A 15,603-nucleotide genomic window follows, 5' to 3' on the forward strand; every position below is an offset into this window, starting at 1 on the left:
ATTCTGATTTATCGTTTTATTTTTTAGCTAATTTGTGGAATTCCTGCTGCGATTAGCCAAACGTTGACTACAAGCTCTTGACTTGCAATATTTTTTTTTCTCAAATTTTAATGCATGCATGTTAAATAATATGAAATGAAGTGGGCCTTCAATAATTTTTCCAAAATATATTAATATCCGAAAAATAGCACCTTTTTGTCTGCATTATTACAAAGTGAATTTTTCATGAATTCTCTAAAAATAAAAATAAAAAAAAACAATTACAGAACATTATTTGTTTCTCTCTCTCAGACACAGTAAGAAAAAAAAAATTTAAAATTTCCGTACTAATGAACGTAATTTCATGCATTATTTCATTTATTCTTTTTTTCAAAATGCTATTTATTTTACATGTATGAAATTTAAATATATTATTTAATATCTATTATTTTAAAAAGTTTCAAAATATTATATATTTGTTCGTCTGAAAACTTTCATTGCATTCAATTTATTTCTCTCAAATCACTAAAAACAGTTCGTCAAATTCAGCGTAAAATTTTGATTCGATTATGAAGTTCTTTAGAATTCATCAGTTGTGTTGTAATTCAAATTAATGTAAAAAAATTTCCCTTTGCACTTGATATACCGTAATTAAACAAGTAAATAAGTCAAATCCTCAATAGAAAAAAAGAGATTAAATTCAGTGCCAGACAAAATATCCACTTAAAATCTCAATAAAAGTCAGAGTTTCAATATAAATGGCCGGACTCTTGGTTTCCTAGAATTCCAGAAGTATCTTTATGTATCGCTTGGAATAAAACCAGGAATCTCAATCATCAATTCTATCAGAGTGAGGAAATCTTTGCTAAAGCGTCTATCATTTATGAATACAGTCAGAAAACAGTAGAACCCATAGCTTTCTCCTACAATTGATCTACAATTTATGAATACATGCAGGAAATAGTAGAATCTATAGCTTTCTTTTATAATTGGTCTACAATTTATGAATACATTCAGAAAATAGTAGAACCCATAGCTTTCTCCTACAAATGGTCTACAATTTATGAATACATTCAAGAAATAGTAGAACCCATGGCTTTCACCTACAATTGGTCTACAATTTATGAATACATGCAAGAAATAGTAAAACCCATAGTTTTCTCCTACAATTGATGTACAATTTATGAATACATGCAGGAAATAGTAGAATCTGTAGCTTTCTCCAACAGTTGGTCTACAATTCATAAATTATATTCAGAAAATAGTAGAACCCATAGCTTTCTTCTACAACTGGTCTACAATTTATGAATTCATTCAGAAAATAGTAGAACCCATAGCTTTCTCCTTCCAAAAACTATGGGTCTTAATTTTCGAGCCTATCCAGTATAATATTTTCTATTATAAAACATATTCTATGTCTTGTTTCTATAATAGTTTTGAAAAGGCTTTGCATTCTCAAGACAGTGCCCACTTAATGAACTGTCTTATAGATGAGCAATCTATTCATTTACTATTCACTTGAAATTAATTCGGAACAAAATATAGAGAAGAATATTTGTTTTCTGTTATTGAATCATAAACACTGCCAGAACTTTGGAATTTGTTATAGAAAAGACCCATTACTTTCTGGCAGTTAAAACAATGAAAGTTGGTTTGTAGGTCAGAATTCTAAGATTTATATCGAATTCTGAAAACTTCTTAATGGTATCCTATGTCCTCTTCTAAAGATTAACCCTGTTTGTTCGTGTACTTTGATTACACAAATTATCTTACAGTGATATAAACTGTACAAGAAGAAATTCTAATTCATGAATTTTTGACGGTTCCGCCATTCCATCATAATATACTATTCCTTCAATACCTAGAAAGAGCCACTCCGACAATTTGGTATTAGAGCAATATTTGGTTCACCAGCAAGAAAACATACTAGCTTTAAGAATCAGGTGCATAGAAATGGCAGGAAAGAAGTCAAAGCTTTGAAATAATTACACCAAATATCATAAAGATTCACACCAGCTTCTTCATATTTGATGGAGATGCGTCATGATTTTGATCTGCAATAGAATAGCGAGTATGAAACAGCTAGTCCAATTTTTCAAACTTCTGCGTTATATGAATGTGAGAGTCTTTAAAGTTTGACCAGATTCTGTCTAGATTACTGTCAGTACTTCAAACGGAGGCGGAAATATATGTTTGTGCATTCTACGATCTATTATATTGTATTTTCGTTCGAAATCGAATAATATTGAATTGTAACAAAGTTTTTATTTGAACTTCCAAAAATCTTACAAAAGATATGAAAGTATTTTTTATTTCCCTTCATGTAAGCTAAACATATGAATAATCCTTTAATAGCTAAACATTTCTTTTGCGTATTCTCCAGAGATGGTGAAAAATTAAAGGGACATTTTAAAGGCCAAGAGAATATAGACACAGATCAAATACATAAATTAAGAATCCTGATTAACTTGTTTCATTTCATAAAATATTTACGATTCTCCCAAATTTTTGTGTAAATATGTTGGTAAAAGCTGAAGTTTGTTTTACAAGTGTTATACAATTATAACAAAATAATGTTTTACAAGTTTTGAGCTAGTGAAAGTAATTTATTCGAACGTTAATAAAAAATTTTATGATTGGTGATTCAGGCGGAGATTAGTTTTGACTGTTTCATTATAATTTTAATTTACTAGCAACTGAAGCATACCAATCAAAATCACAAAACAGAGGATAATTGAGAATTAAGAGGTATTTAATATTTGTCTGAGTAGGACAGATTTTCTTGAATTTATTCCTTGAAATTAGCAATTTGTTTGATTAAAATAAATAATTAAATCTTACAAATCGCTAATATCTTAATTAATTTGGAATAATTAAGTATTTAATATAATTTTGGAATTTTTATATAAACTCTTTTTTGATATCAAAATTCTCAAGCATTCTCATTTGAAATACAACTACCCATATCCAATCGCCCCATATACAATAAAGTAAATGTTGACATTTTAAATAATTAATTTCCAAATGCCTTTGGATTACTTCATATTTACTTATTTTTAAGTATTTCTGTATTATTTTATACTTTTCTTCTTTTTATTTCTTCATTAATTCTTGTAATTTCTTTCATGCAGTCATGCTTCCGCTTTGTCATTACATTTAATGGAAAGAAGAATATTTCAGAGATTCTTAGCCATTGCATTGCATAAGTTGTAATTTCAATTCCTTTTTCTTTATTTGATTATTTATGATTATTCCTTAATAATAATTCAATGGTTATTTTAATTATTCGAGGTATGATTTAATCTTTCGTCTCAGAAGATTAATATAAAGGATCAGATTGAAAACTTTTGTACCAATGTACCAAAGTATTATAATTTTGAACTACAGTTGATTAAGAAATATGATTTTAGTATTGAATTCCCAATACAGTAATTTTATATATCAATACTATATACATAAAGATCTTTGTTGCTAATGAGAGTTATTAAGATTTGAACTTTGGCTTAATGACAGTTTAATTATCAAAAATCTTATAATTTTCTCACGAGTCAGATATTATTGCGAAGTGATTGAGAACCTAATATGGCAGATTTCTTATATAGAACACCGGATATTTTTTATTTAAAATAATAGGCTTAAATACCATCGTCTTAGTGTTTAGTTTGGAAATTTAATATGTGTAAATCTATCATAAGTATTCTTTATTTATTACAAAAATATTTAAATAAATAATTTCAAATATGTCAATTCAAACCCAATCTGCTAGAAATATATTACCCTAAACAGCTTAATCAACAATACCCTTTCTTTCACAATACTTATTGTTATCTGTTTTGTTCTGTTTAATTTTGTTTTAGAAATAAAAAAATAAATTGTCTATTTAACTAAAATAAACAGTTTATTTTTATTTTGAAACACAATCTATTAAGAAGATTTTCAAATCTGCAATGTGATTACAAAGTCTTTTTATAATTTGAAAAATATTATCTAAACCTACAATTGGCATGACATTTTATTAAAATTTATTTCAAGAATTCGGTTATTACCAAGCTTTGTGTTCATATGCCATATATATTGCATTTAATTTTGATAAAGTATAGACTATTGCATAAACTTCTAAAAGTGTTCTTATTATAGTTATAAAAAGAGGTTATGCATCATCATGAAAAGTTTTCTTAAATATTTCGCTAAAGAAATTGTATCGAAAAAATAACTCTAAAACCAAATCTATATTAGAGAGCTAAAGCAAGAGTGCAGTGATGGCCTTGCCATTATTAATTGCAGAGAACATGGCAAGAATGCAAAAAATACCTCCTCCGTTGTTCCTCTTTTATTCTAATTTTCAGATATATCTGCTCATTTGTTTTCTTAATAAAATCTTAAAATTGATAAGATATTTTGTGAGCATTCTCTACATCTAATAATACAGTAGTTCTTTTTTCGTCTAATAATCCAGCCATATTACTAAATGGAATGGAAAAATTACATTTTTGAGTTAAGAAATATTCTTCTATTTTTAATTCGAAATTAATTCATCTTCGTACTATAAATATAAATTCCACTTCCTGAATATCATTATTTCCTTTATGGAATCTTATTGAATTCCGAATGTTATTTCCAAAGAAATCTTATCTGTAAACTGAAAGGCGAAGGTAGATTTCCATTGCTTAGAGATATGTGAAAAAGTAAATTTTATCTATCCCTATTATTTAATTTTCTCATTTCAAAAGAGCTGGAGCTTTGAAACTGAAGTGGATATTACGCAACTGACAAGAGCGTTTTCATCTAGTTCTCACTTAGTTAGATTTATTTTTAAAGTTGAAATTAGGATCTGAAAATCGATTTTCAATCTCTATCTTCTAAAGGAATGCAGTTATAAAAAACATGAAACACAATCGTTATTTTTTATGATTATCATTGATAAAACTATTGGCTGCCATGTAACCACATTGATAAAACTTGCCATATATTCTTTTAGGGCCTTTCTGTTTAGTAAAAAATTTTACTAAGTAATATAACAATATATTTTAGAACTTCACCCTGTAGCTCCATTGCAGATTTAATATAATCTTCTGTTTCTGTATCAGTAATGTCTCAACCCTTTCCTTAACAGGAGATTTTGCTGTAAGTAATTCCACAACATCTTAATCTTCTGCGATATACGAAGTTCTGTTCGTTTGGTTTTCCATATTGCAAATAATAAAATGTTTAACATTGTAGGAAAAGTCCTCAGCAATGTCGTCCTTCGTTATGATGAGACAATAATGCGTCTATTTGAATTTTTTTTTCTTTCGATAATAAAAGAATTTTGAGGAAATGAAAATTTCAACACCCCCCCACCCCGCTTAACAATTCCTGTCTCTTTGAATTGAATGTTTGTTCACCAGAAACTTGCACGAGATTTCAACTCTTACTTTTCTCTCGTTCGTACGAATTCAATCAAAACTACTTTATTTAGTTCTTATGGAATAACATAAGCATTAAACTTACATATGATATACACTTATCAACAAGGAGTGGTTAAACAGTGTAGCAGTTTTCCTGGAATAGTGCCCTGAGGACCATTGAAATTGGTAAAATTCTTGTAAGGAATGTACTGCATAATAAAACCAGCATTTTAAAATGAACAGTAGCTATTAAATCTTTTTGATTATTCCCCAGATATGCATAATTTCAAGTTCATCTCAGAGATTCGCATTATCTGCAAACCAGTTACAAAGAGACTAGGTGCCTTTAGAGAATTTCGTTTAATATTCCGCTGATGATAACTCGTTATTTTAGCAGTCCAGACATAAAGACTGTATGATATAAAATTGTATAAAGCAATAAAAAATTGAAATTTCTGGAATTCAACAAATATTTGTTATAGACTGCATTGCTAAATGATTTATTTAATCAAATTTCTTCTAATGTGGGTGTAATGTTCTACAAATTCTATATAACATGTGTTTAATTGTTTGTTAAATCAATATTCTTCATCTATTTTTACTTTTATGTGGGTTTTTTTTATACTCTGGATTTATGATTTACCAAAACTTTATAAAGAAAAAAAAAAGTAAGACCGATGTTACGTGACTCACATCACGTATCATCAACTACTTCTATTTTATTACATTCTTAGCAGGAAATACATAGGTTATATGATCAGAAATTCTATTAAATTTTAGGAATTTCAATAGGATTAAATTATTTCTGTATTAATATCATACTACATAAAATCAATCTTTTAATATCACATATTATAAACGGAAAATGTGTTTCTATTCATTTAATTTCAAAGCAGCCAAATATCTTATTGAACTGAAAAAGTTCGGTCAAGCGGAAAAGATTTGTAATGTAATCTGGGTGCTGGCAGTTATTCATTTAAAATGGTTTCTGCAGTAATTTTCAACAAATTTCTAAATAAAGTGCTTTAAAGAGCTTTGAAAATTAATCATTTATAGTCAAGCAATTATACCTCTGTTTAGACGAAACTCCGTGTTTTAAACGGCCATGAATAATAATTTAAAAAAAAGTGTAATTAATTATGTTTGTCAGTGAACATGTTAAATAAGAAACGGCAGAAGTTAGACAAATGTGTATCGTATATAATTTTTGTTCAACACTGGTAGTTTAGATTCAGGTTTTAATTGAAATTCGTCAAAGAGAAATCTGCCTCTGTGTGATATGAACAATTTAAGTTAAAATAACCGAAAGTTGTACTATTGAAATTCGGCTTATGTTTTGTCAACAGTATTGTAGATTTGTATCAGAATTTGGATTAAACACGTACCATTTGTGGTTCGGTTTGTATATGTGCCTTTATCCTATGATTTAAAAACTAAATAAATTGTGTTTGTTATTTTGCTTGCCACCAAAATTATACGCATGTATCTGACTCCGGATGAAATCAGTCATAAAAAAAGTCCAAATTATATGCTTATTTTTCCTTACTATGAGGCATAAAGCTTGCCATATTGTGTAATATGCTTAAAATAGAAGAGACAGCATTCTCGCTTGTTTATACAGTAACTGGCATTTATATGGCTTCTCCTCTCAACCAGCGTTCACACGAGGCCAACTATTGTTGATGGTTGATATTGATGGTTGTCTCATTGGGACAATTATCTACTATTGTCCCATTGGGGTCACGTGATCTTCCTGAGGTAGTCGTTGCCTTCTGTTGTGCAGAATAGTTGGCCGAGTAAATGCTGCTTTATGAAAACAGAGGATACAAAAAATTCTGCTTTCATTGAAAAATTACATTTCTTTAGAAATTTTAGTACCTAATAAATTTTCGTTTAGTTAAGAAAATTTGAAACATGGGAGAGAGAAAAATTACTCTCCAGCAAGAATGGGCGTAATAAGAGCAATCAATTTTTTTCTCAAAAATTGCTTTTTAGAATTTTTTTTTCCTCAAATCGTTTCAGGTTGAAAAAAAAGAAAACTAATTTTTCAGCCTTGAAACTCTTCTGGAATTAACTTTTTAAAAAATTAGAACTTCTTGTAGGAATGCTGTAGTTTTTTTAAAATTTTTATTATTATTATTTTTTTTTTTTTTAGATTTTATAACATGCGTTCATAGCGTGTATGCAACACGTCTTTCTTGGATCGCGGAGTTTAATATATTTCTCCATTCATAAATTAGTATTACATTTTGAAATATTAAGCTTTTAAAACTCCATCCAAGCGTCTTTTTTTACTAGATTACTACTTTGAAATTGTTTTAAATTTTAGAGGGATGTGTTTTTTTTCAACCATCGAGGAACTTTACAAATGTTTGGAGATAATTTTTATGTACTTGGGGATGGTTAATAAGAATGAAAAATAAACAAGTCCTTAACATACTTATGAAAATTGCACTTGATACTGCACTAGCAAAAAAAAAAAATTATTTAATAGAAATTCAAATAATACAGTACATTTTTATTTTCCTAAGAATCTCTGTAAAGGAAACAGTGGACATCCTTTCTAATACTTTTTCTCACGCAGAATATCATACTTAAAATATTTATGTTTAAAAAGAAAACTTTCAAAAAATCTACTAGGTCAAATGGAATACAGTTTCATATACATTCAATTAGACTATTTATAATTTATTTAATCGATTTATATTTTATTCAAAAGGGTTTCTATATTCACCATCAGTAACAAATCTGAATTTGGAAATTAAATAGGCGTAAAAATTGAAAGAAAATGGCGTTCGACGCTATTGACTATTATTTATTGCACATTTTGTATAATTTTTCAACTTTATGTCTTTTGAAGCAAAAGTATTATGAATTTGTGTTACATAAACTTTTGTTTGCCTAATGTTTAAAATTTAATAATGAAGCTTTATTTATTTGGTTGTTGCGTTTTTCAGCTACTGTGTTCAAGAGAATCGACACGCAATTTTTTTTCTGAGGGATTTCTTCCAACATTTGATATGGATTTTAAATTCTTCTTCTTCAGTACAGCCGACCATCCCGCCACTGAACGAGGCAATCGAAGTGGTCGACAAGTAACATAACTCGTCCATAACACCGGTCGATTCACCGAACTGACCGAGGTAGGTGGCCTCCAAGAATTCAAAGTTCTAATAATAAAATTACATATTAAGTTTCCGCGATCCTGTTTGTTATATTTTTTAAATAACATGTTTACACAAATGCTTATTCTAGTCATTAGCACAAATGCTTATTAAAAAATTGATTTAGCTTAGCATTATTTACAAAAACTCGCACGTAAAAAGGAATAAGAAATACTTTAGAGATGCAAAAAGTAAAAAAAAAATGTATAATTTAAATAATTTTGATATCAAATACACTATTAATTATACAGACACTCAGTCCATCCAGACAATAACTAGTAATTAAATGTTTTTTAAATCAAATTCTCAAGTGTAAATAATCAGTTTTGAATCAAGTATATTATCAATAATATTACATAATTGAACGTAAGGATGTCATTTTTGTTTTGTATGATTTAAAATTATTATATTTATAGTTTATGCAAATAAGCATAACTATAACAATCTATATAATTTTCTATAATCAGAGGAATTCAAGCATCTGTATATAGATTGTCTTATTCCTTATACTTGTGGGCCTGCAGATGGTTTGAATTTTTGAATCCAACCATTGGCGACACTTCCACTATGTATATATTACCATCCGTCCATTCATTGTCCTTTGATGACTTAACTTTTATCGATATTTTGAAGGGAAGGTTTGATCACTCCAGGAGTTTGGCGCAACAACTGATCTTTGTATTCTCAGAATGGGGAGAATGGGGATTTTATGGTTAGATTTAGAATTGCCATACCTTAAGCTATAGGAACAAAGCTTTATACAAACTATATTCATTATTTCATATTTAATCATATTCATATTTATATTCATATTTAATCATATTCATATTTATATTCATATTTAATCATATTCATATTTATATTCATATTTAATCATATTCATATTTATATTCATATTTAATCATATTCATATTTATATTCATATTTAATCATGCATACGATAGAACATGAGGCTCCGAATTCAAAAGGGTATCAAGTACGAATTACGAGGGCATTAAGGAAAAAAAAAAGAAAAAAAGATGATATTCCAGATAAAGGATGCAGCATAGGTTAAATGGAAGGCTAATTCACAAAAGTGCTCTGCGCAGTTGCTTTAAGCAGCATCACGGTTATACTAATATGTAGAATGCAGCCTAAGTAAAAAATTTTAAGAGTGGATAATATTTGAATTCTGTTTTGGATGTACACCGAAAATGTGGAATGAATTGTACCTGTGTTGAAAAAAATAAATGGAAGAAATGTTTAATTTGATCACAAATATTGCCTTGTTACAACAATAGTAAGTGTTGGTGGATTGAGCCGTATGTGACTCCAGTACCCATTCTCCCTAAAGATGTTGTTCGCAATTGCCACGAAATAAGTAATAAATTCCTTTAATAACCAGTAGGAGTGGTTATTAAAGGAAAACTTCCACTTATACTTTACAGTAAAGGTATTATGCCAGAGAATGCCTTGCTTGGCACTGGTGAACAATAGTTACGAAATATTAACATTCGGCTTAAATTTAGCATTTTTATTGAATCTATCATGGGATACTTGACGAATGTTTGGACGATTAATCCCTGGCATTCAGTTAATAATGTTCAAAAATCGAATTTGTGTTTGACACGCTTTTTTACCATCCGACTGAAGCGAAAATTCGATACAAAACTACATTTGTAGTCACAAAAATCAGTTACCAAATTTGATGTATTTAAGCCATTGCGTTTTTGAATTATCGCGTTTACATGTTTCTGAAAGTACAGACTGACAGACAATCAATCCTTTGTTGGATTTGGTTCAAAATTTAATAAGTATCTATGCTACAGATACTAAATCTATGCACAGAATTTTATTTTGCTTTCTAATTACCGGGTTAAATTATATTCGGACAGATGAACTTCCTCTGAATAGATTTTTCTCAAAGTTTGAAAGAAATCAACAAATTTGGTGTAAAGAGCGCAGATTACATTTCATCCGTCTAGTTCAAAGAATTTTTGAGTTAGCTTCTGTCACAGACAAACAGACATTTTTTAAAAATGCGCTTTCAGAACTTAGAGAGGTAAAAAACATAGAAATTTGTCAAAATCTTGAGTTCGACGAAAGAATACTTTTTCTATACTTCGTATACGAGAAAGTAAAAAACAACAATAATTAAAAATATGAGTTAACAAATGAAGATAACAACGGATGATCAGCAGAATAGAACAACTTTCGGATAATGATCAAATAGGTTGATTATAGTATGCTGGAAGCAATAGAAGTCGATTCCTGTAAGAATCGGGACTACAAAGTGTAAACTTTGAGAGAAAACAGCGAGAACCAAAATTGAAAGTGAAGTCTGAACTGAAACTCAAACTAAAGGTGAAGTTATACTAGTTATAACGCTGGATCGCTTATATGACTACTCAATTGTGTTACTACAATTTGCTTCTTACTGAAGAATACGCCCTTTCACTGCCATGACACAAGCACTGAAATGCTAAGAGTGACGCTCCTCAGTACGCAAACGGCTAAAGTAAGGGTTCAAAGGACTTGCCGATACTGGACGATACTAGCTCCGAATGTTACATTATAAAATAACATAGTCTTTGTCCTATGTTATTTTACATTACATTAAATCGGGCTTTGCACTTTATTTCGCTCTTATTGTGCTTAATTCAACATCAAGGAGTTCCTTGTTTCAGCCGTAAGTGATCGTTGTGCATATCCTAAATTTTATTTTTGTATGTTTTTAGTTCTTGAATTTAAACTAACAATTGATTTAATATCATTTTATTAATCATTTAATATCATTTAATTAATCATTTTAAACATTCCCGGCAATTAGACAATAAATGACTCATTAAAAAATTCCCCTCTTATAATTTTAATAAATAAATAAATCACTTATCCATTACAATGTTAGTTTCATCGCAGCATTATTTCTATTATTACTTCCGCAACTTCTACATGAAGAGTTTTAAGTATAATCGCTATAAATTGAATATTAATAAGTATATTTAATCATCTCACAAGATTAAATATTAAGGCGCATGTAAAAGAGATAATTAAAAATATATTTAAAATTTCCAATCAGGATGAATGGCAACATACGAAAGAAATTCGTAATGAATTTTAGGCTGTTTTATATATTAAAGATTTCTAGCATAGGATACGTTGAAAAAGAAAAACATGTTTCCATACTTATACTATATAATTTTCCATAACTAACATCATATATTCATGCATAGAAAGTACCTGTTGTCTTAGATGAATTCAGTCTAAAATTTACTTCTAATTTTACATTATTAGTATAAAAAAACCATACGCTAAATTACATCGTTGCATTTTGGAATTATCGTGTCGAGTCCCGGTTCGGGCATGGTTGTTCTTCATCTGTGTTCTATCTGTGAGATGTGTCAATGTGCCCCCCTCTAAAAAGGGGTTGTGCAAGCGAATGTGTGAGTTTCATCTTCATATGAACTAGAAGTCAGATTTCTGCCCTCGGGTGCTCAGGGGTCTTTACCCTCAGAAGCTACTGCAACCCCTTTCCGTGGTAACTCGAACACGACATCATCATCATCACAGATGTATTTACAAAAAATGTTTTTAGTCAAAAAAAGTCTTCAAATTAGGGTTAAAATTTTAATATTAAGTTTATAGAATGGATATACTATCTGTAAATTCCGTCTAAATGTATTTGTAATATAAATGTATGATACCAAAATTATTTAAATCTTTCACCAGGGCCATTAAACTTAGAGCTATCTAATTTGGCAAATAATTACTCCTTGGATTCTTATATGATCACTAAGAAAATTTCCAAAGTTTTAGTTTGATTTTTAAATAAAAATTTATCAAATGTAATATGTTTCTTTACTATTTTCGAAATATATGAACGCACAAAACTGTTTTTGCATCTCTTTAAAATAAAATAAAAATATATTTTACAACAGTATTCATTGCATTCATTATTACGTATATAATTGCGATATCAAGTGCTTTTTTTGTAATAAAATTTTTCTAATGTATATTATCAGAACGAATCGACCCTTAAATATCTCGCCATGAAATTTCGAACTGAAAGAATATTGATGTAAATTTCCATCTTTTCATATTTTATTTTGTCATTAATTTTATTTTTGATATATTTCATGTAGGACAAATTTAAAAATAACCTGTATTACATCTTGAATGTTCACAGATTGTGTCGCTTTTTTTTGATGTAAAAACCGTCACTTCTAATGACACTTTCTTCTTTTACGAAAACGAATGATTCATGGTAAACACATTGGGAAAGGGATTGTCAGAAACATAACTTTATAAATAAATCATCTGAGATCGCGAGAAGCGATCTACCTTGTTAATGGATCTCAAAATGGATTCATAATTGCTCCCAGGGATGCTGCAGGCGGCCTTTCGCCTTCACGTGCAAGTCGTAATTTTCGCAGAAAGCGTCCCATCCATAAGGTTTTATGTTTATGGATGAACCGCATCCGGTTGGCTGCCTTGAGACGTAAACACCAGGTGACGGATTTTCTGTTTTGGTGAATTTCTTTGAATGTGATTTTTAATCTGAAGAAACTGGTTTAATTTTTATTCCATAATTAGTATGGTTTCTAGTTGCTTACGCTAGTATATCACAGTTTTTTTAAACCCGTTGTATAACTATTTTGTAAGAGATAGTTTTCTTACTAAGATTACAAGGAAGTTATCTGAAAAAAATTAAAATCACATTGAGTACTTTAAAGAATAATAAATCTGTCTTAATATTATTATTCCCTTAAATATTTTTTTCAATCTTTTACTTAAGTTTATGGGATGAATTCAAATGTCAGTTTTCAGTGCACGTTTCTTTCATTAAAATGTGTTCAAACATATTTGAATCTAGGGAATCTCAAATCACATTTAAATTCAGAAAAAAAATTAAACATTGGAAATAGATTAATTTGTAATTAATTTTTATTCCTGTAAATGATATCTATAAAAAATATATTTATACACCTTTCCTGTAAATGCTTTAAAGAACATTATAAGAAATTTACTCATCAGCTTAAATTATATACAAGGTTTCTCTCTTAGTTTTTATCAAAGTTTCTTATATATATATATATATATATATATATATATATATATATATATATATATATACAAGAAATGATTATATATATATATATACAAGACATGATTATATACAAGAAAACGCAGCGCGGCACAAAGCAGAAGTAAGAAGAGCGAAAAAAGGGATGAACAAATGATCACTACTCTTATATAACATAGGATTTCTGGCCAGGCGCCAATTCAATACACGTGTGACCTTTGACACCTTTTGAAGAGTACAGAAGATATTACTTTCATTTGATACGTTGTACTGATGGCGCGTTATTTTTACAGAGGGATTAATTAAACAGAAAGTGGAATTGGATCAAGAAATAAGAGAATATTTTAGAATGAAGTTACGATGGGCTATTAATTAAGATAAAGTTTTGGAAAATAATTTGGATTAAATTAAGAGTTTAAAATATCATTACATATATACATACACACACATATATATATATATATATATATATATATATATATATATATATATATATATATATATATATATATATATATACAGGGTGTTTCAAAAACCTTGACCGCGGCTTTTATTCCTTAAATATTAATCATAGACATATACTGTAAATTACAAAGTTGCGTAAAAAAAGGTGCAAATTGTTAAGAAATCAATTAAGATTTTCAGGAAATTAAACTTTAAAAAAAAATAAAAAATTTAAATTTTTATACGGACCCCGTTCAAAAATTTCCCAAATGTGCCTCATCCTCTAATAAGGTTATGTACAAATTTCAGAATTTTAGCATGAAAGCTCTCAAAGATATGCTAAAACAAAGTTGATGAAGGGTCAATCACAAATTAAAATGCAAATATTTATTTATAGCTTCAGTGCAGATGATGAGACGCAGGAATACATCATAAGGAAAAAAATATGCTTCATATCTTTAGTTTTAAATACAAATTTTAAAATCTATGCTTCCTGAAAAATACTTTAAAATTTTATATCATGAATTACAGCATATAACTTAAAAATAGCACTGTTAATGAACTTGTAAAAAATTTAGAAATGTTTGCATATGCAAATATATGCCTCTGATTTTTGCGTTCCATAATCTCAACAGACGAGTCGTTATATTATTTGTGCTCTGTCATTGATCAATAGCACAACTTACGTAAGAATAACTCGCACTTAAATATTTCACACTTCTGCTATATTTTGAGAGTGCAATTAGCCTGTACAAACAGTATGTCACAATACAGCAATGAAGAACTTTTTGAAATCCTAATGCTTTACCGTTTTTGCAATCGCAATGCTGGTGAAACTACACTTGAATTTTGGCGTAAATATCCCAATTCCCGACATCCTTCCGGGAGATTTATTTCCCGATTAGTGCAACGAGTGCTACAAATCCTGTCGATACTGCTACGTTCAGTGGTGGCGGGGTGGTCGGCTGTACGCAAGAAGAAGACAAGTGCAACGAGTGCGTGAAAGAAGAAGCATATATCCTGTAGGTGGACCAGGTAGGCCCGTACTTCACTCAACTGATGAAGAAATTGATATTTTGGCTTACTTTTGCAGTCATCCACATAGTGTTCATACTGCTGCTTCAGAAATGAACTTATCACGCGCAGCAGTGTGGAGAATACTGAGACGGAATAGATGGCACCCTTTTAGCGTTCATGGTGTGCAGGAACAGGAGCCAACAGATTAAAATCGTCGTCTAGATTTTTGTAATTGGGCTCTTAATCGGGAAGATGCTAATCCCTCTTTCCTGAAAAACATAATTTGGATAGACGAATGCGGTTTTAAACAAGATGGATGCATATATCCTCAAAATGAGCACTTTTGGTCAGACGTAAATCCATTCGCGGTTCGTTCTTTTCAGCATCAAAGGCAATTTTCTGTGAATGCATGGTGTGGTATCAAAATACGCTTACTTGAACACAAACTGTATGATGGTACGTTGGCGGAAGACAGATATGTAAATGAGATTATGAATGTGGTTGTTCCTGATTTTATGGAGGAACTTCCTCTAACAGTACTTCAACATAT

This window comes from Argiope bruennichi, chromosome 5 (genome assembly GCF_947563725.1).
Source record: "Argiope bruennichi chromosome 5, qqArgBrue1.1, whole genome shotgun sequence".
Lineage (NCBI taxonomy): Eukaryota > Metazoa > Arthropoda > Arachnida > Araneae > Araneidae > Argiope > Argiope bruennichi.